Source organism: Myotis nattereri, assembly GCF_964212035.1.
Source record: "Myotis nattereri genome assembly, chromosome: 7".
Lineage (NCBI taxonomy): Eukaryota > Metazoa > Chordata > Mammalia > Chiroptera > Vespertilionidae > Myotis > Myotis nattereri.
The window spans coordinates 36,603,652-36,626,390 of record NC_138082.1 but is presented as its reverse complement, the minus strand read 5'-3'; the positions used below and the strand labels follow the sequence as shown (position 1 = coordinate 36,626,390).

The 22,739-nt window shown below is 44.4% G+C and overlaps 2 protein-coding genes across 3 annotated transcripts in view; one reads left to right on the top strand and one right to left on the bottom strand.

Moving 5' to 3' along the window:
* SEPTIN2 (septin 2) overlaps window positions 1–495 on the bottom strand; it is a 35,640-nt gene extending 35,145 nt beyond the window's left edge. For both annotated transcript variants that reach the window (XR_013996229.1, XM_081095582.1), the window contains exon 1: window positions 26–495. The gene's annotated coding sequence lies outside the window, so the exon portion shown is untranslated. The remainder of the gene's footprint in view (window positions 1–25) is intronic.
* The window catches only part of HDLBP (high density lipoprotein binding protein), a 76,803-nt gene continuing 54,333 nt past the window's right edge, over window positions 270–22,739 (top strand). The window contains exons 1-2 of the mRNA XM_081095580.1: window positions 270–414; window positions 6,587–6,698. The gene's annotated coding sequence lies outside the window, so the exon portion shown is untranslated. The remainder of the gene's footprint in view (window positions 415–6,586; window positions 6,699–22,739) is intronic.

Sequence of the window (22,739 nt, the reverse complement as noted above, 5' to 3'; positions counted from 1 at the left end):
CGGGGACCCATGGCGAGACACTCACCGCGGAGGAACCGAAGAAGAGCCAACCGACCGCGCCGCGTATCCACCCAGCGCCCGCCGTCTGCTCGCACCACGCCCCGCGGGCAGGCGGATTGCGTCATCACGTCGCCCCGCCCCTTTGCCAACGCATTCCTCTTCTCTGCGCGACCTGTCCTGCCTCCCCTCCCCCCATGCGCCGGTTTCTGAGTGCGCAGGCGCAGGCTCGTCCGCGTTTTCCGCCTCTGCGCAGGCGCCGTGCCCCTCCCACGGCGGTTGGCCATATAGACGCTGGGGGTGGGGGGGAGGTCAAGCGTAGCCTCTTCTCCTTTACCAAGATGGCGGCTTGTCCCTGTTTCGCCACAGTTCCCAGCTTGTGAGCCTGATCTCCTTACGCTGGTAAGACTGGAACAGGTAATGTGATTCTTCGCCTGTGGGTAACTAGAGTGGGAGTAGGGAAGTCTCTTTAGAAGGAACTAAGTGACTGCTGAGAACAGAGACGTTCGGGTAAGGGCAGGTGGCGGTAAGAGTGCGGAGCGACCGCAGGGGCGGGCGCCTTCGCCTCTGGCCCTCTCCTCCAGGAAGATGGCGGCAGCACCGAGCTGGAAGCACTGGAGCTGGGCCGGAGTGGGGGCGGCAAGCGGACGAGCGGGCCGCTCCAGCCCTGGGCCACCGTCGTCTCGATGGTCGGGGGCCTCCCCACGATTGGCTGCCGCACGTCACGTGGGCCGGCGGGTCTGTGCACAGACCCTAGAGTCGGCACGGGTCCCGGGGGACGTGGCCTTCGAGCGCCTGGGGCTGGGGCCTGTGCCCCAGGAGGAGGGCGGGGCCGCGGGCTCCTCTCCCCCTTTCTCCTTGGGGTCCGGGTCGCAAAGTGAGGCCTGGGGGACACTTCCAAACCCACTGGGATCGCGTGGCTCGGGGACTCGGGGGCGGGAGGGCAACATGCCTGGCCGGGGCGGGACGGGAGCAGCGCTGCCCCCTGCCCTTGCCGGGGTGTCCTCCCTCCCTCCCTCACGGTGGCCTGTAGGCCCAGCAGCGGTCCCACACTCTTGAAGGCTGTGCGCGGATGCTCTCCCACAGGAAGCCTTTGTAGATTGCTCCCGACTGAAAATAAACACATTCTTGAGTCTCTGACGTGCGACAGCTTCGTGTTGGGGACCTGAAGCTGTATCTGACACTAGCGGATACCGAGGGCATATTTTGGAAAGTGGTTATGTACTCAGGGGCAGCTGCCAAATATCCTCTCCCACCGACTTAGAAAATGGGAGGGTCAGACTTTGCGTGGAGTTTGGATACCACGTAAAACGAAAGGAAATACATATTATGTGCTATTTATGAAGCAACGCTTCTGGTCAGATGAAGCATCTTCAGGAACGGATGACTGGCCCTTCAGTTTTGGGTTTTGTTATGGGTCCTTCGCTTCATGGCTCACTTCAGCCCTCAGGCAATGACTTTACCAGTGTTTGGTATCTGCTTAAGGATCCTCACTTTATTGGCAAGTAGGGTGTTATAGTCAGGATTTTGTCTGAGGCAGTTGATGGATGTTCACGTATGGAAGCAAACCAGGAATGATGGAACATGGGAGGAAACCTAGTGCTCCAGTTTATATTTGACCATTTTGAACTGGTCAAATACCTGCAAGCTAAACTCATTAAGTATGTTTAATTTTAGGATGCTTGGAAGCAGTGTTTAAAGTAGTTGGGAAGGTGTTTCAAAGCCTTGAGGAATAACATTTGAAAGCCAGTTAATTTATAATGAGGATTGGATTTCCCTCTAATTGCCATTAGTTCAATTATGTGCCATGCATCTTCTGTAATCAGGTTAACATCACCTGGGTACGTGTGCAGTGAGCATAAGGAGAGCACTTCTGGTATCATTGGGGCCATATACCGAAGCACCTCCAGGCCCTATCCAGTGGGCTAAGCTGACATCTCAGCTGCTTGATGGGAGAATTTCTTCTTGAATCATTAAGTACTAGAGGCCCAGTGCAAATCTGTGCACTGGTGGGGTCCCTCGGCCTGGCCTGCGACCTCTCACAATCTGGGACTCCTGGGGGGATATTGGACTGCCGGTTTCCGGGGATCCCAGCAGGCCAGGCAGAGGGACCCCACCTCCCAGGCCTCTAGTATGCATATAAGAACTTTGGTTAATGTCTTCATGCCCTCCCTCCTTCCCTCTGATGGTCAGTGTGCTTCATAGCTACCAGTTAGGCATATATATATATATATATATATATATATATATATATATATATATGTTTTTCCTTTGGTTTTGCTGTTTGGGGCTTCTTATTCTCTGACTTCAGCCTCATAACTTCAACAGTTCAAGAAACATTTATTGGGAATTGCCGTGTGCCAGATACTGTTAAGGAGTCTGAGGATGCAAAGGTAAAGAGGGTATAGACTTTTTTTCACTAAAGCAGTTTATGGTCTAGTATAGGGGATTTTCTGGTAAAAGAATAATTAGATTACAGTGCTGTAAGTACAGTAATGGAAATAGGTCCAATATTTGGGTAGAGGAAGGAGAAGACTAATAAGTTGGAAAGTCTTCAGAAAGAATGTAGTTATTAAACGGGTTTAGAGAATGAATAAGAGGTTTTCTATGTGAAGTTGGCAGGATGGGGTGTTCTAGGCAGGAAGATTAGCTAATGCAAAGGGGACGTGTGACAGCTATAGCTTGGCATATATGGGCAAGAGCTTGAGAATTTGGTATGCTGCCAACCTCTGAAAGGGTGGAGGGCTTGTTGAGACCCTGTTGTGAAGGACTTCATGCCCTTTAGTTAGTCCTATCTAAAACACTGTTTGGGACAGGGTTTCAGGTGATCACACTGTCTGCCAGGATGACTTGTGACCTTCAGTCACAAATGGATCAGGTAGATTCTCCATTAATGCTTCCCAACTGAAACATTCATTTACCAAAAGGGCTTGAGCAGAGAACACACTTTTTGAACTACCGATGGTATTTATACTGGTATCACTCCTTCAGTACACATTCCTCCCACAGGGCTGGTGATCATACATAGAAAGGCATTTTCCTTTTCTATTAAGAAATAACCAAGCTCCTGGAAGAATCAGCACACAGCTGAGTTCTCAATTGCTCTGTTATGGCTGCAAAAAGTCTCAGGATTCATGTTATGAAAGTTTTTGACCCAGTAGAAAAGCAACCAGAGAACATGCCTTTTCCCTTAGAAGCACCACACATTCAACATTGAAAACCAAGAAGAGAAGCTCATGTGTATGACACTTTAAAAATTGATTATACGCTCTAGCCGGTTTGGCTCAGTGGATAGAGCATTGGCCTGCGGACTGAAAGGTCCCAGGTTTGATTCCAGTCAAGGCATGTACCTTGGTTGTGGGCACATCCTCAGTAGGAGGTGTGCAGGAAGCAGCTGATTGATGTTTCTCTCTCACTGATGTTTCTAACAGTCTATCCCTCTCCCTCTCTGTAAAAAAAAAAATAAAATATTTTAAAAAATTGATTATACACGTTATTTTGGGCTAAGCAAGATTTTCTTTCTCAAATCAGAGACATTTTTAAAGTGACATCCCTAGTAGGCTGTTATTTTCCGAGCACGCTGAAATTCCTCGAATACCGTTAAATACAAGCCAAACATGTTGTTCCAGGCATGTCTGGGCATTGTGTGGAGTTAGTCATCTTTTTTTTTTTAATATATTTTATTGATTTTTTGCAGAGAGGAAGGGAGAGAGATAGTTAGAAACATCGATCAGCTGCCTCCTGCACATCTCCCACTGGGGATATGCCCGCAACCAAGGTACATGCCTCTGACTGAATCGAGCCCGGGACCCTTCAGTCCACAGGCCGACGCTCTATCCACTGAGCCAAACCGGCTTCGGCTGGAGTTAGTCATCTTGATGCTTGCTGTTAATTTGGTAAAATACATTGACTGCATACTCACCCTTAATACTTGTTATTTGAATTCATATGAATTTTAAAATAAAAAATTAATTTTATTTCAAACCAATGATCTATCTTCATGTTTTTAAGAGGTCAAACAAATCTAGAAAGGCTTGTAAGGAAAAATTATGACTAGCCTTCCCCAGGTCATGTTTCTTCTGCAGAGCACCCAGGCTTGCTCTTGGGTGATTCCTTTGGTCTTTATAGTGTACTAGAGGCCCGGTGCACAAAATTTGTGCAGGGGGGTGGGGGTGGGCGGTCCCTCAGCCTGGCCTGCCCCTTCTCACAGTCTGGGATCCCTCAGGGGATGTCCTACTGATGGCTGCAGTCTGGCCTCCCTCTGCAGGAGGCGACTGGCTGATCAGGGGAACCACCGCCCCTATCATCCCCTTGCTGCTGCTGCCTCTGGCCTCCCTTTGCGGGAGGCGACCCTGCGATCAGAGGAAGGCGACACCCCCATCACGCCTCTGCTGCTGCCACTGCCAGCCATGAGGCTGCCTGAGCCTCGCCCAGCCCTCATTGCCTGAGCCTTGGGCCTTCGAAGTGGCAGCGGCCAATGGCAGCTTGCTGGAGCACCGGGCCAGCCCTGGGCAAGCGGCAGTGGCCACCTGGCCACCGGGAGTGCTCACAGCTGCCACTGCCATGTGGGGAGTACAGGCCGCCCTCCGACGGGCCCCACCCCAGTCCCCGCTTGCCCAGGGCCAGCCCAGCGCAAGCGGCAGTGGCCATTGAGTCCCCAATGCTGCAAGTCCCCACCCACCCGCTGCTGATGGTTGTTACTGTGATGGCGTCCCAACCAATTTGCATATTACTAGATAGATGTGCTGACTTGCTTATTTATGACTCTTCCTCCATTTCATACATTCTCTTCACTTAACTCTGGAATAGATGTGAAGTTTCTGGTTTTCTTTTATTCTTTGCTGTTGCTGTGCAGACAAATACATGGCTATACGAGCAGGCTCATCTTTAACTTGGACAGTTCAGAATTTAGTGTTTATATTATGACTGCATAGTCTCACAGCTAGGCCAGATAGTGTGATGGGTCACTTTATCTTTCCTAAATAAAGTTTTGTTTTCTATGAAGTTTTTATGAGTCTTGTTTGTTGGCTTAATTTTCTATGTATTTGTCACTAAAACTCAATGCCAAACCCACCTTTTTATCTTACAAAATTGTGTTTTTTATTTACTTCATAGTGTATAAATCTGTCCTAGGCCTCCATCCCCATCTTCCAGTGTTATTGCTGAAGCCTTTATGTACGACTGTTGTTGCGTTTGTTTTTTTTCAGCTTAAAGGATTTTCTCACTATGAAATTCAAAACACGAAGTGTGATGATGTCCCTTGGAACACTTCGGACCCCTTTATTTGGAAACTCCTGTCCTTCAATGCTGGGCAGTTTTCCTGATTTATTACTTTAATTTCTTCCCATTCACTTTCTCTTTCTATGTTTTTTCCTTTTAATTGATTTTTTTTTCTTTTTTTTTTTTTCCCCAGAGAGAGGAAGGGAGACGGAGAGAGAAAAACATTGATCGGCTGCCTCCTGCACTCCCTCTACTGGGGATTGAGCCCACAATTTGGGCATGTGCCCTGACCAGATATATAACCTGTGATCTCTTGGTGCATGGGTCTTAGAGCAACCAACTGAACTACACTGACCTGGGCCACTTTCTCTTTCTAGAATGAAACTCTTAGAGCTTCTGAATGGACACTGATTTTCTTAGGTGTTCTATTTTCTTTTTGGAAGACATTCTCAACTTTATCTTCTAGCCCTTCTATTGAGTTTTTCTCATTCTATTTCAAAGAGCTTTCTCTTATTCTCTCTATTCCTAATTTGTAACCTCCTGTTTTTGTTTCATGGATGTGGTATCTCCTCTTATCTGAAGACATTAATGAGTTTTAAAGTTTTCCCTGAAGTCATTGTTTCCTTCAGGCTGCTTTTTGTTTGGGGATTTTGCCTTTGATCAGAGCCTTTTCTGGGCTATCTGGGATGTTCCCCTGCCTGCACATTTTTCAGAGAGCTCCTGAGCCTGTGCCTAGAACAGCGGTTCTCAACCTGTGGGTTGCGACCCCTTTGGGGGTCGAACGACCCTTTCACAGGGGTCGCCTAAGACCATCGGAAAACACATATATAATTACATATTGTTTTTGTGATTAATCACTATGCTTTAATTATGTTCAGTTTGTAACAATGAAATTGGGGGTCACCACAACATGAGGAACTGTATTAAAGGGTCGTGGCATTAGGAAGGTTGAGAACCACTGGCCTAGAAGCACCTGGCAGGGCCATTAAAACATCCTGTCAGCTTCTTTGGGTCTCTTCGGATTATCCAGAAAAAAACTTTCCAGCCTCTTGCTTGGCTGCTTGTGTTCAGGGGGCCAAGAGAGGAGAAGGCTACAAACTCAGCAGTAACTTTGGAAGTACTTACTCCCTCTGTCTTCAGAAAGGTTTCCCACCCTCTATTGTAACAGGTGTCCCCAGGTGAAAGATTCTATTTCCCTTTCCTGAGAAAAACCTCCATAGCCTTTGACCAGGGCATGAAAGGCAAAACATATCTCTTTTGATAATATTTTCTTATCACTTTTGCCTGGGTGCCCTTTAGCAATGTTCTTTTGAGCTTACAACTTGAGTTTCACTGAAATTTATAGTTCTTTCTTTGCTTTTCTCCTTAGTTGCATAGCCATGGATTTTGCTTCATCTAATGTGTGCTGAAATACCCTGGCTGAAAAGTGGACAGAGGTTGTGAATAGGTTCGTCTTCTCGGTTAAGAAAATCAGATGGCCAGTAAGCAAAGCAAGATTTTACTTTCACTGACGATCAAAGAATTGACATTAAAATCATATTTCCCTACAGATTGGAAAAATAAGCATGACTGTGTTGGTTATCAAGGGTGAGGGGCCAGGTTAATGCAGATTTGAGTGTGAATAGTGTAGCTTATAGGGGGTTCATCTGCTTTGGCAGTGCCCATCCATGTACCCCTTGTGATCATGTAACTATTTCTAAAACTTTGTCCTGTGGAGATACAGGCTCAGGTGAGCAGATGGTATTCTCTTCAGCATTTGTAATCACTAAAAAGGGGGGGAAAGCAACATCAGCAGGGGATTTGTGTTCATCCTATTTCATGCAGTTGCTAATAGGTCAATTTGTGTATAAAACCTGGAAAGACAGCATGATGCATTTAAAAAAATGTTTTTATTGACCTTAGAGAGAGAGGAAGGGAGATAGAAACATAGATCAGTTGCCTCCCTTTTGCACCCTGAATGGGGATTGAACCTGAAACCTGGGCGTGTGCCCTGACTGGGAATCTAAACTGGCAACCTTCTGGTACACAGGACAACTCTCAACCATCCTAGCCACACCGGCCAGGGCATGATGCATTTTTTTTGTTTGTTTGTTGTTTTTTTTGTTTTGTTTTTTAATATATTTTATTGATTTTTTTTTTACAGAGAGGAAGGGAGAGAGATAGAGAGTTAGAAACATCGATGAGAGAGAAACATCGATCAGCTGCCTTCTGCACATCTCCAACTGGGGATGTGCCCGCAACCAAGGTACATGCCCTTGACCGGAATCGAACCTGGGACCCTTCAGTCCGCAGGCCGACGCTCTATCCACTGAGCCAAACCGGTTTTGGCAGATGCGTTTTTTTAATGGAACTAAGTGCAGCAAGTGGCGAAACACTGCATTAATGTGATCCTGTTTTGATTTAAACCATGTATTAATATATCCAAGAAAAATCTTAGATAAAGCCATAATTTTGGAGATAGTTTTTGGGGAAGAATCATGAAGGATTGCCATTTTGTTTGTTGGTTTTTTGTTTCGTTATTTCTCACCTGAGGATATTTTTCCATTGATTTTTAGAGAGAGTGGAAGAGAGGGGGAGAGACAGAAAGAGAGAAACATAGATGTGAGAGAGACACATCTATTTTTTGCCTCCTGCATGCACCCTGACAGGGGCCAGGGATCGAGCCCACAACCAGGGTACCTGCCCTTGACCGGAATCGAACCTGTGCCCAACACCCCACCACTGGTACAGCAGGCCTGTCTGGATGAGGAGAGGCAGGAAGTTGGTGGAGCAGAAAAACCTGGTTAGCAAGTGCCATTGAGCAGTCAGTATAAATTCTTTTCAAATAAGTGTTTTCTGAAAACCCTCTTAGGTTTGCCTTTTATTTGTATGAACTGATATTCTCAGATGTTCCTGGAGGTGGGCCTTGTAAGATATACAGCAGTGCTTGTGTGTTAGGTGTAGATTGCTGGCCATTAGTGCTTTTTCCAGACAGGACAGAGGGTTGAGTATTTCCTGGACTGTGAGTCAGGAGACCTTATTTCAGTTCGGACCTACTTACTCTTCATCAGCTCTGGGACTTTGGGTGTTTCCTAATCTGTAGGACTTTAGTTCCTTCCTTTTAAAGTTAAGGAGCTGAGCTCTGAGCTCTAGCCAGTTTGGCTCAGTGGATAGAGCGTCAGCCCACAGACTGAAGGGTCGCGGGTTCAATTCAGGTCAGGGGCACGTACCTTGGTTGCGGGCTCAATCCCCAGCCCTAGTCAGTGCAGTAGGTGCTGGAGGCAACCAATCGATGTGTCTATCTCGCATCAATGCTTCTCTCTTTCTGTCTCTCCCCCTCCCTTCTACCCTCTCTGAAAATCAATGGAAGAATATCCTCCAATGAGGATTAACAAGATAATAAAGAGAAGAAGCTGAATCTCTGTGGTCTCACCCCCTACCTTTGATAGCTCTGAACTCTTGGTCAACTCAGTTTATCAGTAACTTAATTTGAAAGAATGATACTTGGAGCAGATAGTCACTCATACAGCATCTCACTTTGTGATCTGTTTCAAGGGTGCGCAAGTGATGCAAAAAGCTTTGCCTATTAAAGCTTTTATTCTTTGCTTCCCTCTCACATACCAAGCATCATGCCCTTTGTTTCCAGCAATGGTTTAGTCAGACAATTTGTCCCCAGAGAACATATGGCAATGTCTGGGGACCTTTTGGTTGTCATGACTCAGGTGTGCTACTGGCATTCACTGGGTAGAGGACAGAGGTGTGCGATATCCTATGGGGCCCAGGACAGCCCCACAGCGAACCTCATTGTCTCATGCAAAAGGTCAGGGGCACTGAGGTTGAGCAGCCCTGCTTTCCAGGGTCAGTCCTTGAAAGGGCTGTAGGTGGTAGATCCATTTTTTCAGGCTGGCAGGTGAAGCTGCTTGCAGGAGTGGCTGAGTTGGGGCTGTATCACATGCACTGTTGGAGTCCTCAACGTCACAGATATTGACAAGGGTAATGGTAATAGAAAATCCTTACTGAACTTTTTGTCTTGTGTCCTTTATAATTTTGAATATCTCTCATTTATTCAGTCATCAAGCAGGTATTTTTCACCAAGTACATATTCATTAGTGGGTCCAGGTAAGGAAGTGAACAAATCAAAGTCCAGAACTAATGTATTCAGGGCCAGTTTCCACGGTAACCTGTAGGTGACTGCTTTCAGTCTATGTGCGGCCACCTTCAGGGGTTGGCTTTCTACTCTAGGCTCTTGCTGGACTAGTGTGTCCATCATCCTGTAGCAGCAGCCCAGACAGGACAGAGGGTTGGATGTTTACAGGAATCCTCCACTGGACTTGGGAGTCAGGAGACTTTATTTCAGTTTGGACCTAGTTGTATCATCTCTGGCTGCCTGAGCCAGGTCTCTCGGTCTTACCTGCCCCCACCCCCAGTTGGGTCACAGGCTAAGTCATCTATGTATCTTTACTTGTTTTGGGACCCCATGGCGTAGCAGGTGACCTGGTCATGGCAGGTGCCCTGTGCTTGTTTTGAGGGGGTGAACCGATAGGACTGTGTTGATTGCTAAAAAGGGAATATTCTGAATACTTGTCATGTTCTGACCTAAGGTGGATTATAATGGGCTGCTGCCTCCTAGGCTCTGAGGGAGATGCTGGATGTAGAAACAAGCCTGTCCAAAGGACAGGCCCCAAAGTGTTGCTCTTGTGTGTTTTAACTGCCATTGGGTTTGTGGCTTCAGCAGCTACCTTTGCAGAGCAGCTTTCTCTGTAGGTTTGGATGTGGTTGGACTGACAGACTGCTGAGAAGCAGAGTGTGCTGACCATGTGCCTACGGGAGAGCTGCTGCTGCTGAGTCCACTCAGAGCTCAGTGTATCTATAGACATACTTTAACTATTATCAGCATGATCCCTTTGTCTCACCAGCTAGCATCTCTTTTGGGGTGTGTGAGCTGGGGACCAAATTTCTGAAGCGGCCGAAACCGATTTGGCTCAGTGGATAGAGCGTCGGCCTGCGGACTGAAAGGTCCTGGGTTCGATTCCAGTCAAGGGCATGTACCTGGGTTGCCGGCACATCCCCAGTAGGAGGTGTGCAGGAGACGGCTGATCGATGTTTCTCTCTCATTGATGTTTCTAACTCTCTATCTCTCTCCCTTCCTCTCTGTAAAAATTCAATAAAATATATTAAAAAAAAAAGAATTATTAAAAAATAAAAAATTCTGAAGCGGAACAGTAGTTCTTCTTCTTGCTCTGCTAAGTGAGAAAGCATCCTGTCTAGTGTCCCCACTGCTCAGGTCTCTCATTGACCGGCTGCTCATGAGCAGGATACACTCTTTTTGGCCATGGGGTCAGTGACCGCACTTAAAGCTTCTAGACACAGCACAGCTGGACCAGTGGGTTTTTTCCTGGTGGGAGAATAACTTCAGCCTCAGTTGGGTGCCTTTAGTATATGTCGTTACTCTCTGGCAGAAACTGATGTGCCCTTCTGGGAAGTTTGGTGCTGTGAACTTGGTGTTGGTGCCTCTCATGAGGAGCCTTGAGTTAGGCCCCTGAATCACCTGGCCTGGGCGGCTGCAGTTTCGTGAATGGGGGCTGGGAGGCAGGGCAATGGAAATCGAAATTTCTTTGATTTTCTCAGGTCAGGCACAGGAGGGCCTGGGTGGCTGAACTCTCCCCTACTCCCTGGCTCTAAGTCATCCTGCAGAGCTCTGGGGGTATGGTTCCCCAGAGAGTAAAAGCAGTCTTCTTGCAGGTGCCTTGATAGCAACTACCTGTATGGCAACCGCTCCTCACCTGTCAGGAGAGGTTCATCTGGAGGCTCTGGAGAGAGCTGTTCTCCTCAAGAGGTTGCCACAACAGATAGCCTTAGGGAGTATGGCCAAGCTAGAAAAACTGCCCTTATCCCAAAAGGACCAGACCCCTTGGAACAAATAGGTCAGGGGGAAAGAGGAAACCAAAAAAGTATAGAGTTAAAAGAAATAATTTTTGAAAGAGGGCATGTATTTGGCATTTTTTGACATTGGGGTTGCAGTGAGTGACATCATTCTGCCCTCAGGGCTTCCTCTCAATATAAAATGTATGGTGTCTGATTCCGTGTTATATAGGGCTGAAAACTTTTTGCCCTCTCTAAAACTCTTTTTTCTTTAGAAATTAAAAATGAAAGAGGAAAGGATGGCCTTACACAGTCTTTTTTTGTCTTTCTGCTATACCGTCCTGATAGTAGTTGGAAGCATGTTCCTGGATGGTGTTCCTCATTTGGTGTTCTTTATGCTGGAGATGGTGCCTTGGCTCCTGGACCTACTAGGCGATTACTAGAGGGAACTCCCACCATTGTTGCCTGCGGGGAAGGGGGGAGGACAAAATCAAATATGTTGTATTATCCTAACAGGTTTTACTTTGTAATTAATGTGTGTTGCTCTTCATTTCACTCTTACATATTAGGTTTCTAATTTTATTAATACTTAGCTCATTTGTAAATATCTTCCAAATGGAATTATTGGATTGTATTTACTGTTTAGACTTTGATAAGTAGAAGATGAGTTAGGTGGTCCTGTAGCACTGGTTTAAATCAGTGTGTGTGAGATTAATTGGAAGAATACAATTTCTTTTGAGACAAAGCTGCTATTTTGCTACATTTGCCTGTGCTTGGAGTTGACTGCAGGCCCCTGAGACCAGAGTTCTGTTGCCTTTGTGCCTGCTCGGTGATGAGTTCTGCTGCCTGGCTTGCCTGTACACAGGAGCTCCTTGGCTCCCAGGCGTGGCCCTGTGGTCTCTGGAACGTCCAGACAAGAGCCGGCTGTAGTCAGGGCAACCCTTCCAACTTTGTGCTCTGGGGATCCCTCCTTAGTTTATACAGGTGCTGGAGATAACTCCCACATCCACTTGAGATTGGTAAGTGCAGCTCTTGTCTGCAAGATTAGGCAAACAGAAAAAGATGGTGTTACTGGGGGAGAGTCAGCTTTTCTTTGAGCTATGAAAGAGCCTTTGCCTTAGGAGCAGTGTGGCATGTCACCCTCTCCTTCTTGTCCTTTGTTGGTTGGGGCTTCTGGATGGATGCTTAGCCACCAAAGATGCTGTGAGTTGGAGAGTTTGTGCGTGAAATCCAGCCCTTGATTTCTTCCAAGAGAGGCCCTTTTGGTTTCAGGCTGTGCTGGCAGTTTCAGGACTAAATCTTCAAGTAGGAAATGGTTTGCAAAGGACTCAGTGCCAATCTATGGGTCTTCAGGTCCCTCAGATCTCACTGTACTTGACTTGTAGGGTAAGTAGGTTTTTGCTATCAGCTGGGGTATGACTTTATTGAAGGCTACTTTCCTCTTAGCTGATTCAGAACTTACTTGGGAGGCATTAGGGAGCTTCTTACAAGAATATTTTAATTCCAAAATGTACTTTCGCTCATCTTCTCACGCCAATCCTGCAGTGGTAGGTGTGTGTGTGGGGAGGGCTCCTTCCTTTAAGCCATTGCTTGTTGACAACATGGTCACCCTGCTCACCCAGCCCACATGCCACTCCTCTGTCCATGGGCAGTGCTCCTTTGGTATGACATGGGTGGCTCCATGTGCTAGTGTCTCTGAATTTGCCTTTTGCTAGAGATGTTGTGTAGTTTGCATTTGGCTGGCTCAGACAAGTGGCTTGTGCTCTCCCCTCTGAACGTGGTGTCTGAATTGTTCATAGGACACTGAGAGTAGAGGTCCTGGGGACGAGCTGGAGGGGGTCCTAATGTGCACCTTGAAGTTGTTTGGAAGGTGCTGCTATGCATGTCTAGGCTGTGGGTTGACAGCCACGGAACACTTCTTATGGCTCAAAAATCTGCTTTCATGAACTTTGAACAAATGATGTGTAACAGACTTTAGTATCATAACAGTACCCTCAAATGGAGGTAAAACTTTGTTGTGCTATATAAAATGGGGGTGAACAGTGCATTGGTCTTAATAGTTGCTCTCATGATGAAACATATCTAATTAAAATTGGATTTTGACTTAGAGCTTGAATGGTTAATGTCACTTGCCACCCCCTCTCCAAATGAAGGCGTTTATTTTTTCTAATTAAAAAAGTAGTACTATCTGCCATTGAATTTTTAAAAAGTGTCTTGTACTTATAGAGGAGTTGTGAGTGTGGCACAAAACACTTTTTCTGAACCCCTGAGTAAGCTGGGGACATGAACCCTCATCATCCCTTGGTTATATTGAAGTGTTTCCCACAAACAAAAACACTGTCTTTCTTCACCACATACAACCATCCAGCTCAGGGAGTTAACATGGATGCCTTGCTGCATTCAGACCCATTTACATCCCACCAGAATCATCCAGCTCAGAGTTGTGCTAACATATTCTTGTCAGGTATCGTTAGTCCCCTTCGCACTGGGGCATTTACTCCATCTTCTCTTGGCGTTCCTGACCTCGATGCCTGTATGGTTATAGGCTTTTATGTTGCAGACTGTCCCTCAGTGTGGATTTGGTGTTTTCCTTTCCTTTTTTAAAAAATCAAATTTATTAGGGTGACATTGGTTAATAAGATTATGTAGGTTTTAAATGTACAATTCTATGACACATCATCTGTATGTTGCATCGTGCACCCAGGTGTTTCTTTTGATTGAATTCAGGTTTTGCCTCTTTGGCTGGACTAGCACAGGAGGGAAGCTGAGTTCTTTGCTTTGTATTTTTTTTTTTTTTAAATATATTTTATTGACTTTTTACAGAGAGGAAGGGAGAGAGATAGAGAGTTAGAAACACCGATGAGAGAGAAACATCGATCAGCCGCCTCCTGCACATCCCCCACTGGGGAAGTGCCCACAACCCAGGTACATGCCCCTGACCGGCATCGAACCCGGGACCCTTCAGTCCACAGGCCGACGCTCTATCCACTGAGCCAAACCGGTTTCGGCTCTTTGCTTTGTATTTTGTTTGATGGCACACGATTTCAGTTTGTCCTACTACCAGTGATGTTTGCTTTGATCCCTTGATTAAGGTGGTTTCTGCCAGGATTCTCCACTGTGAGGTCTTTGTAATTAATAAGTATAGCGTGGGAAGGTACTTTTAAAACTAAATATCTGTTTCTATCAAACTTTCAGTTTATTTATTTATATCAGTACAGGCTAACAATTTTCCTTTTTATTGAGTTAGTTATTATTCTTTATTATCATTATTTTTATTCTCATATTGTCCAGTTTTGGCCACTGGGAGCCCCTTAAGGCCAGCTTGTGTCTTTCTGATATGTTCCCATATCCATTTAGCTCTTGACGCTTTCTGGCACCACATGATATTCTGGGCTCTTCATGGACTTACCTGTCCAGACCTGGAATCAGCCTTCTCTTCAAGGAAACCCAGTTTCTTTCTACAAGAGTTGATATTCAGCAGAGTCTGGGCACCAGGTAGGTGGTGGCTGTGGTGCCAGTGCATGCAGACCTTCAGTGGTCAGAGCTGCAGAGTGCGTGTTGTATACTTACATATACACAAATTCTTGTGTTGTTATAATATTCATGTCTGTTTTAACATCTATATATATAAAAGCTAAGCGACCGGAACGACAGAATGACGGGTCACTCTGACGCACACTGCAGTGGCCAGTTGGCCCCCCAACCTCCCGTGACCCCTCCCCCCAGCTGTGCATGAATTGTGCACCGGGCCTCTAATATATATGTATATAGTAAAACAATATATATTTCTATAGCTGTGATTTCAATTAATACCACAGGGTCTGTCCCAGTTTCTCCCTTTCTAAATCAGTAACTCCTTTTTCCAACAGTGACAGTCCTAGATGCTGGTGTTCCTACTATATTTATTTGACTAGTCATTCTATGTGTTAGTCTCATGCTGCTGTTCCTTTTCTTGCACAGATGCCCTCTGCCCTCTTCATCTCTGTTAGCCTTGATACCCCAGCTGTGTGGACAGCCTCTTATGTGGAAGCCCATGTCCCAGTTGTCAAAAACCAAGTCCTGTGCACTGTCTTTCCCTCTCCAGGCTATTACCTGAGCCAGCGCTTTATTGCTGGTAACTGTACACTTGTCATGTGGTTTTGATGTGCCACTGTGTAGTAACCATTTCCTCATTGATGTACACTTGTGTTCTTCCCAGTTCTTTGCCTGTGGATAGTGCTACTGTGTGCCTTCCTGTATGTATTATACCGTGCCTCTGCCATGTTCTGCAGGTACTTCAGGAGAGCAGCTTCTTTGCACTGTGATGGCTGAACTGGATTATACATGTATACATCTATCGTTATGTGTCTTTAAATGCCTTATAATTTTACACTTCCTCAGTGGTCAAGGAGCATATTTTTCTTAACCATTTCACAAACTGCATCACTTTTGTTCATATTTATTGATCTCAGAGTAAGGGCTAAATGAGAAGGAATGTGTATTTGTGTGTTTATGTGCAGTGTGTGTTGATATGTCTTAGCCTATTCAGATGTTTTTCAAGTAGAGAAAAACAGAATTTGTATTCTAACTTCTCTACTAGATAGTCTCTGCTACATAAAATTCTTAAGCATTTGGGGTCAAATGAGTTAACCCTTTGCGGTCGTATTAAATTTGGACATGGGTGTTGTACTGGTCGGAATTAATTTCCATTGAAAGAGCAGTGATACATAACATGCAAGATTATGAAGGATAAACAAGATTTATTAATTCTTTTTTGGAACTATGTCACTATTAGTAGAATCACTACAAACATTATCACTTTCTACGTCAGAGTCAGTATTCAAGGTGCCAAAATAAAACTCTTCATCGTTACTTTCAGATTCGTAGTACACTTCTTTCGGTAACTTTCTTTTTGCCATTTTGGAGTATTATTTTGAAATATCTTAACAAGCGAGAATGCCTAATTACAGTTAAACGTAATTTGTAAAGCTTTATTTGAAATTCTGTGAAGTATCTCTGAAGCTTGTCAATTTCTTCATTCTCAAAAGGTGACTGACTCCCCACAGTGTTTTGCATGGCGAGTGTGGAATGACCGCGTTTGTTTATATTGAGTTTCGATATCTCCGATTTGTCGGGGCAATGTTTTGGTTCGTGACAAGGTCGCTTAGACACTTAAGAGCTTTCAGAGAAATTATGAACTGATACATGAATGAATAGAGTTAAGATTCGTACGGTTCCTTGCTGTGGTGGCTGAGAGCAGACATACAACCGGAATGGTAAAAAAGCTTTGGTGGCTGAGAGTAGACAAACGACCGCAAAGGGTTAATACTTTCCTTGATGATGTCTGCAGTCCGAGTCATCATTAGGTGCTTGCACCCCCTGGTTGCAGTTTTTCCTCCTCAGTCTTCTAACTCCTCAAGGCGAAACTGTTAACCTCCACATCTCCAATTTAGCTGAAATTTATGTTGGACTATGGTGTGAGGTAAGGATCACCCTTTATATTTTTAAAAAATGGATACCAAATTGGCCTAAATCTCTTTATTGCCTAGTCCATCCTTCCTGCTGACTTGAAATGGCACTTGTATCAAAAGATAAACTCACAGGTGCACATGAGTTCTGTTTAAATAACAGAAATCAATTCTCTCAAGTTTCTGGGGGCTACAAATCTAAAATCTGGCAAGGTCACACGCCCTCTGGGGGCACTAGGACAAACCCTGTGATATTGATTGAAATCACAGCTATAGGAATATATATTGTTTTACTATATATATATATATAGATAGATAGATAGATAGATATAGATATAGATACAGATATATACATACATACACACACACACACACACACACACACACACGCACACACACACTAGAGACCCGGTGCACGAATTCTTTGCCTCTTCCAGCTTCTGGTGGCCACCCTCATTCCTTGGCTTGTGGCTGCATCACTCCAATCTTTGCCTGTCTTCTTAACAGCTTTTTCTTCTGCATTATGTTTCTTGACTCTCTTATTTTTTAATATAATTTTTTTGTATTGATTCAAAAGAGAGGGAGAGAGAAAGAGAAACATCAATCAGTTGCCTCCCATACAAGCCCCAACTGGGGGATTGAACCCGACTGGGTATGTGCCTTGGCCGGGAATCAAACCCACCCCTTTTTGGTTTATGGAATGACACTTCAACCAACTGAGCCACCCAACCAGGGCTCTTTGGCTCTCTTTTATAAGGACATTTATGGGGCCTTGTAGGACCCATTCAGACAATTCAAGGCAATCTCCTCGAGATCTTTAATCACATCTAGAAGGACTTTTCCCCCCCCCCCCAAGTAAGGTAACATTTACATTCCAAGTAATCAGGACTTGATATCTTTGGGTGGCCATTATTCAGCCTACCACAGAGATTTGACATTTCCTTGGGGGTGTAGCTGAACTTGGAGAGAACAGACATCTTTGTGATAAGTCTCCTGGGCTGCGATTTGGCATCTCCATGATTTGGACCTTGTGTATGTGTGTTTCTGTGTGTATGTTTTGCCTAGTCCATCCTTCCTGCTGACTAGTTTTTCATTATAGTAGAGGTGTCTTCTCTTTGCTTAATTATGTATTTTAGGTAGCATGATTGACAGTCTGACAACAGTAGACATCTTTGCCATTTTGTTACTAGTTTCAGTAGGATAATTTTAGCTTTAAATATATTTTACTTTGGGGCAATATTTTAAATTTTATTTTTGGTTAATCCTCACTCTAGGATATTTTTCCCATTGGTTTTTAGAGAGTGGAAAGAGGGAGAGAATATCAATGTGAGAGGGACACATTGATTGGTGGCCTCCTGGGTGTGCCCTGACTCGGGTCAGGATTGAACCTGCAACCCAGGTAGATGCCCTTGACTTGCAATCAAACCCAAGACCCTTTCGTGTGCAGGACTGATACTAACCACTGAGCACACTAGCCAGACCTGGGCAATATTATTTTTATAGCTATTTCTGTCTATTCCTGATATTAAATTTCATAGGAAGCAAGGAATAGATGCTGAATTGCATCAGTCTTTTGGCCATTTTTTAAATGGCCATTTATCAGCCATGCATATTTGTTCAATTATCCTCCTTTGAGCTATAAATGTGAGATGTATACACTTCCTAATACTGAATCTTGCCCTGGCCAGGTAGCTTGGTTGATTAGAGTGTTGTCCCGATATGCCAAGGTTGTGACGTCAGTCCCCAGGCAGGACACATACAGGAATCAACCAGTGAATGCATAACTAAGTGGAACAATAAATCAATGTTTCTCTCCTCCTTCCTTCCTCCCTCCCTCCTCACCTCCCTCCCTCTTCCTCTCTCAGTCAAATCAGTAAATTAAAAAAATAATAATAATAAATCCTTACTGAATCCCTAAAACAGATCCTACTTAGTTCTGAGGGCTTATTTTCTAAATTTAGTATGGATTTATTTGGCTGGTGTTCTGTTTAAAATTTTACATGTTTGTAAACTACATGGTAGTTAGTTGGTAATCTCTTCTCTCTGCAGATGTACTCATTGTTTTGGGGAGGGAAACAGTGCCATGATCTTCCTCTGGGAGCCACTCTTTTCCACCACCATGTACAAGCCATATGTTTTTGATGAAATGGTCCAGCTGCATGGGTAGACCCTGTTTGGCTGTGTCTGTCATATCCCATCCCCTTGTCCCCTTGACTACAGTTATTGGTCCCTTAATGGCCTCAGAACCCAATTAATGCCAGTGAGATGTAAAAATAATTTATGGGGCTCCCTTGGGGCAAAGAAACTCTGACTTCCTTGGGATCTACCCAGAGGTATAATTACTGCCATTTGTAGCACAGTTCTTATTTCAGAACAGGGTGAGAATAATCATTGTGAGCTTGGATTCGGTGTGTTCTTTCCTTTTCTTTGTCAGACTGAAAAGAGCTAATTGCTTTTTAAAAAATCGATTTTAGAGAGAGGGTAGGCGGGGCGGATGTCGATCAGTTGCCTCCTGAATCCACCCTGACTGGGGAGTGAACCTGCAACCTGGGTATGTGCTCTGACTGAGAACCAAACCCGCCATCTAGGTGCCCGGGAGGATACTTGAACCAAGCCTCACGGGCCAGAGCAGAACTAACTGCTTTTTAATTGAGTTTTTCCAGAGAAACTGACTCTGGTTTTGCTTGATTAACTCAGCTGTTTTTTGTTTGTTTCAGTTTTGTATTTTACCAATTCTTTTATTTATTCCTTCTATTTTTTCCCCTCTATCTTAAATGCTTAGTGCATTTATCTTAATTCTTTCTTATAATGAAATTTACAAGTTTGATTCATCCTCTGAGTGTGGTTTTGGCAGCATTCTGTAGATGTTGAGAAGTAGTACTCTTTGATTTTAAGGACACCTATGATTACATTTAGGTCCCACCGATAACTTAATTTGTCGGTAACATTCATGGGCTTCAGGACGAAGGACCTGGTTGTCTGTGGGGACCATGAGTTAGCCCACAATTGGCAATTGCAAAATAGAGATTTTTCTAATTCTATTTATACATTTATTAATTGGCATTCTTACACAGGCACACTTTGTTTTATTGTGCTTCTCTTTATTGCATGTTATAGATGTTGGATTTTTTTTTTTTTTTACAAATTGAAGGCAAGATTACACCAGCAAAAAGATTACATCTCGCTTTATTGCAGTACCTGCTTTGTTGCGGTGGTCAGGACCTGAACCTGCAGTATCTCTGAGGTCAAACTGTGTAAAGAAGACTTCCCTTATCATCAATTCTGGTTACACTGAAATACAGTTCATACTGGAGAGGAAGGAGAAATGAAGATTTCGTTCCTTAACGTTAGAATGTATTGGGACTAGCAGCTTCCAAAGTGACAATGCGTTTTTGTGGCTTTCCTTCCTGGTACTTTAAACTTGTGTATATGTACTAGTATAGAATTGTGTTTCAACCCATTGAGGTCATATTTTGACACTCCTATTATTCCCCAAGTTGGCTTCTCTTCTTTGGATGTGGCCCCATTAGTCTGTGACTGCTTCTTTGCTTTCTGCCACAGCAAGATGTCCCGTCTTGTCCATATTCTGCCCCAGACCTAGCTGTTTTCTAAGGTGCCCTGGTTTCGTTTAGTGGGGAGTGGTGTTTGAATGCCATAGTCTATGTCTGGATGTACCCACTATTGTTGTGTTGTTTCTCATAGCATACAGGCCTGGGAAACAATTTTGAGTGTAGATAGTTCCCACTCAGTAAAAACTTATATGGTTGTTACTTAAATGTATATCTTTTAATTATGCTGAAAAACCTTGGTTTTTAAGGATATTAACTTGATTACCTAGTCACCTTATGACATAATATTTTTAGAATAAAATACTCATATTATTAGGATATGTCTCACTTGGAATATACTGTCAAATTATTGTGTTTTACAGTTACATTTTCTCTGAAGGCTATATCACCAATGTGATATACAAAATGTAAGATACATTTTCTTTTTTTTTCTTTTTTTTTAGTAAACTCTTTATTGAAGTGCATTGAACGTACAGAGAACTGTGCAGAACTAATAGTATGTGGCTCAGTGACTGTCCACTGACTGAACTCACCCTGTGATCGGCCTCAAGATAGGGAGCGGGGCATTTTTAGTTTTGGAGTTTGTTTTCTAATTTATGTGATTCTCAAAGCAAAGCTGTAAAAATCATGGTATATTCAGAAACATTTGTCTTCCATCCCTATCCCCCTCCTTTTTTTCCTTCTCCCATTGTTTCTTTTGCAACTATAAACTGACATACAAATGTGTGTTTCTGATTCACTTTGCATGTCCTTCCCCCTTTGTCATTAACCATGTGCCCTAGGGACCACATATGGTCCTGTGTGCAGCTTTCCTACCCTCTTATGCTGCATGTTGTTTCATTGTGTGGACGTAGCATGATACTCATTCAGTTACCTCCATGTGGAAGTTGTTATTTCCAGACTTTGATAGTGTTTTATTCTCACTGTTTTCGTGGTTGCCTTCCACAGTCCCTTCATAGAGCAGCCAGAGTTCGTCCCAAGTGGCGCTTCATGTTGCCTTGGAGCTGGCCTCAGCGGCTTTCATTAGTTCTCGGTGCTGTCCCTCTCCTGTCCTTGGCCCCCTGTGGAGCCTCAGATAGATCATCTTTCTCTTAGGTCCCTCTTTATTTGGTGCTGGTTTTCTAATAGTGGGGTTAACAGTTTGTTCTTGCCCTGCTGGCTCTCGACAAGTGGAGCATCTTCGTCCCTGCTCCTAGATGCTCGTATAGCACGGCAGCCTGCTTGAGGCCAGGTTCTCCATTGCCTGCCTCAGGTGGAGTAGAAAACGGCACTGTGCACACTGTGCTTGTGGTAGGGCGCCCTAATGTGGAGATAGTTCTTGGGCGTACAGCTGTATCATTAAGAATTTTCAGAAGTCTTTAAATCCAAAAGTGAGATGCGTTCCATAGAGTAGCCTCAGAAAGATGGTACTGGAAGATAGAGTGGAGTCCCACATCCTCATCTGACAAACAAGGAGGAAACAGGCCAAGTGAAGAGGTGTGATGTGGCCAGTGTCAACAAGCAGAGTAACCACAGTGATTTACCCTCTAAGGAGGAGAGAATCCAAAGACTGAATTTTTCTGATATTTATTTCTTCTTTTGTAGAAAAGCATTACATTTGTAGGACTGGTTCTGATTCCTATGTATTTCCACCCATGGCTTTAGCTAGCTTTGTATCCATAGCAAAGTTTTTATAAACATGAGCTAAGCTCATTCCGGCTCATGGAACTTTTCTATGTAAATTGTAGGAAGAAAAATATCTTCAAGTAGAAATTGTTGCCCTAGGTCAACTTGGAATTATTTTGTTTCTTATGGATTAATGGGATTTATAGTTGGAAGATTAAAAGTATATTTTCATTGTAGGGCTGGGGGTGAGGCTGCCAGAGCTCTTTTCTCTAGCCTTCCCATCCCTGGCTGGCCTTATTGTCCTCCTTTTCCCAGAAGCACCATACATTGCAGCAGGTACTGGCTGTGGCGAGGAACCTGTGTGTGTCACCATGGAGGTCAGACATGGAGTGACCCCAGGGTCACTTGGATGCATCTCCACCTTGGAGCACTGGTTGGCTTCTTTAATGAAACAGTTAAACAGTTTTAGAGATGGAGACCCTAGAAGTTCTCTAAGCCAGACCATCACCCAGGAGGGAGCACAGCACCAGTGGGAAGGACTTTGCCCAGTGCTTGCAGGATGCAAGTCCATTGAAGTGTGCTCACTGTCAGATATGTTCTTGTGTTGAAGTGAACTGTGTCTGCAGCCTGCACTCCACCTCATTCTTACTGTGCATGAAGCGGTCCACAGGCTTGGCCCTTCTCTGCTGCTGTGCTGGTGTTTGCAGATGGCAAGTCTCATCTCTGCAATCAGCAGCTCCTTACAAGCAAATTAATAGCTGAGAAGTCTTACTTCAGACATCATAAAATTCTATGACTGCCATTCATTGATTTGTAGTAGCTAATGCTACTTAGTACCTGTTTCCCTCTTCAGAGGGAGCATCATATACCACAGAGATTTCCCCTGCTGCAGTTAGTTAACTGGCTTGAACACTCACCATAAGTCCATTCATAATTTCTATACCTGTTAAAACACACTTTTTTTTGGTAAGTGGTAGATTAAATAAATACGGTTTTTCCATGTGCTCATCTCCCAGCTTCACAGTCTATAACTTAACAGTACAGTTGCTGCTTTTTCAGG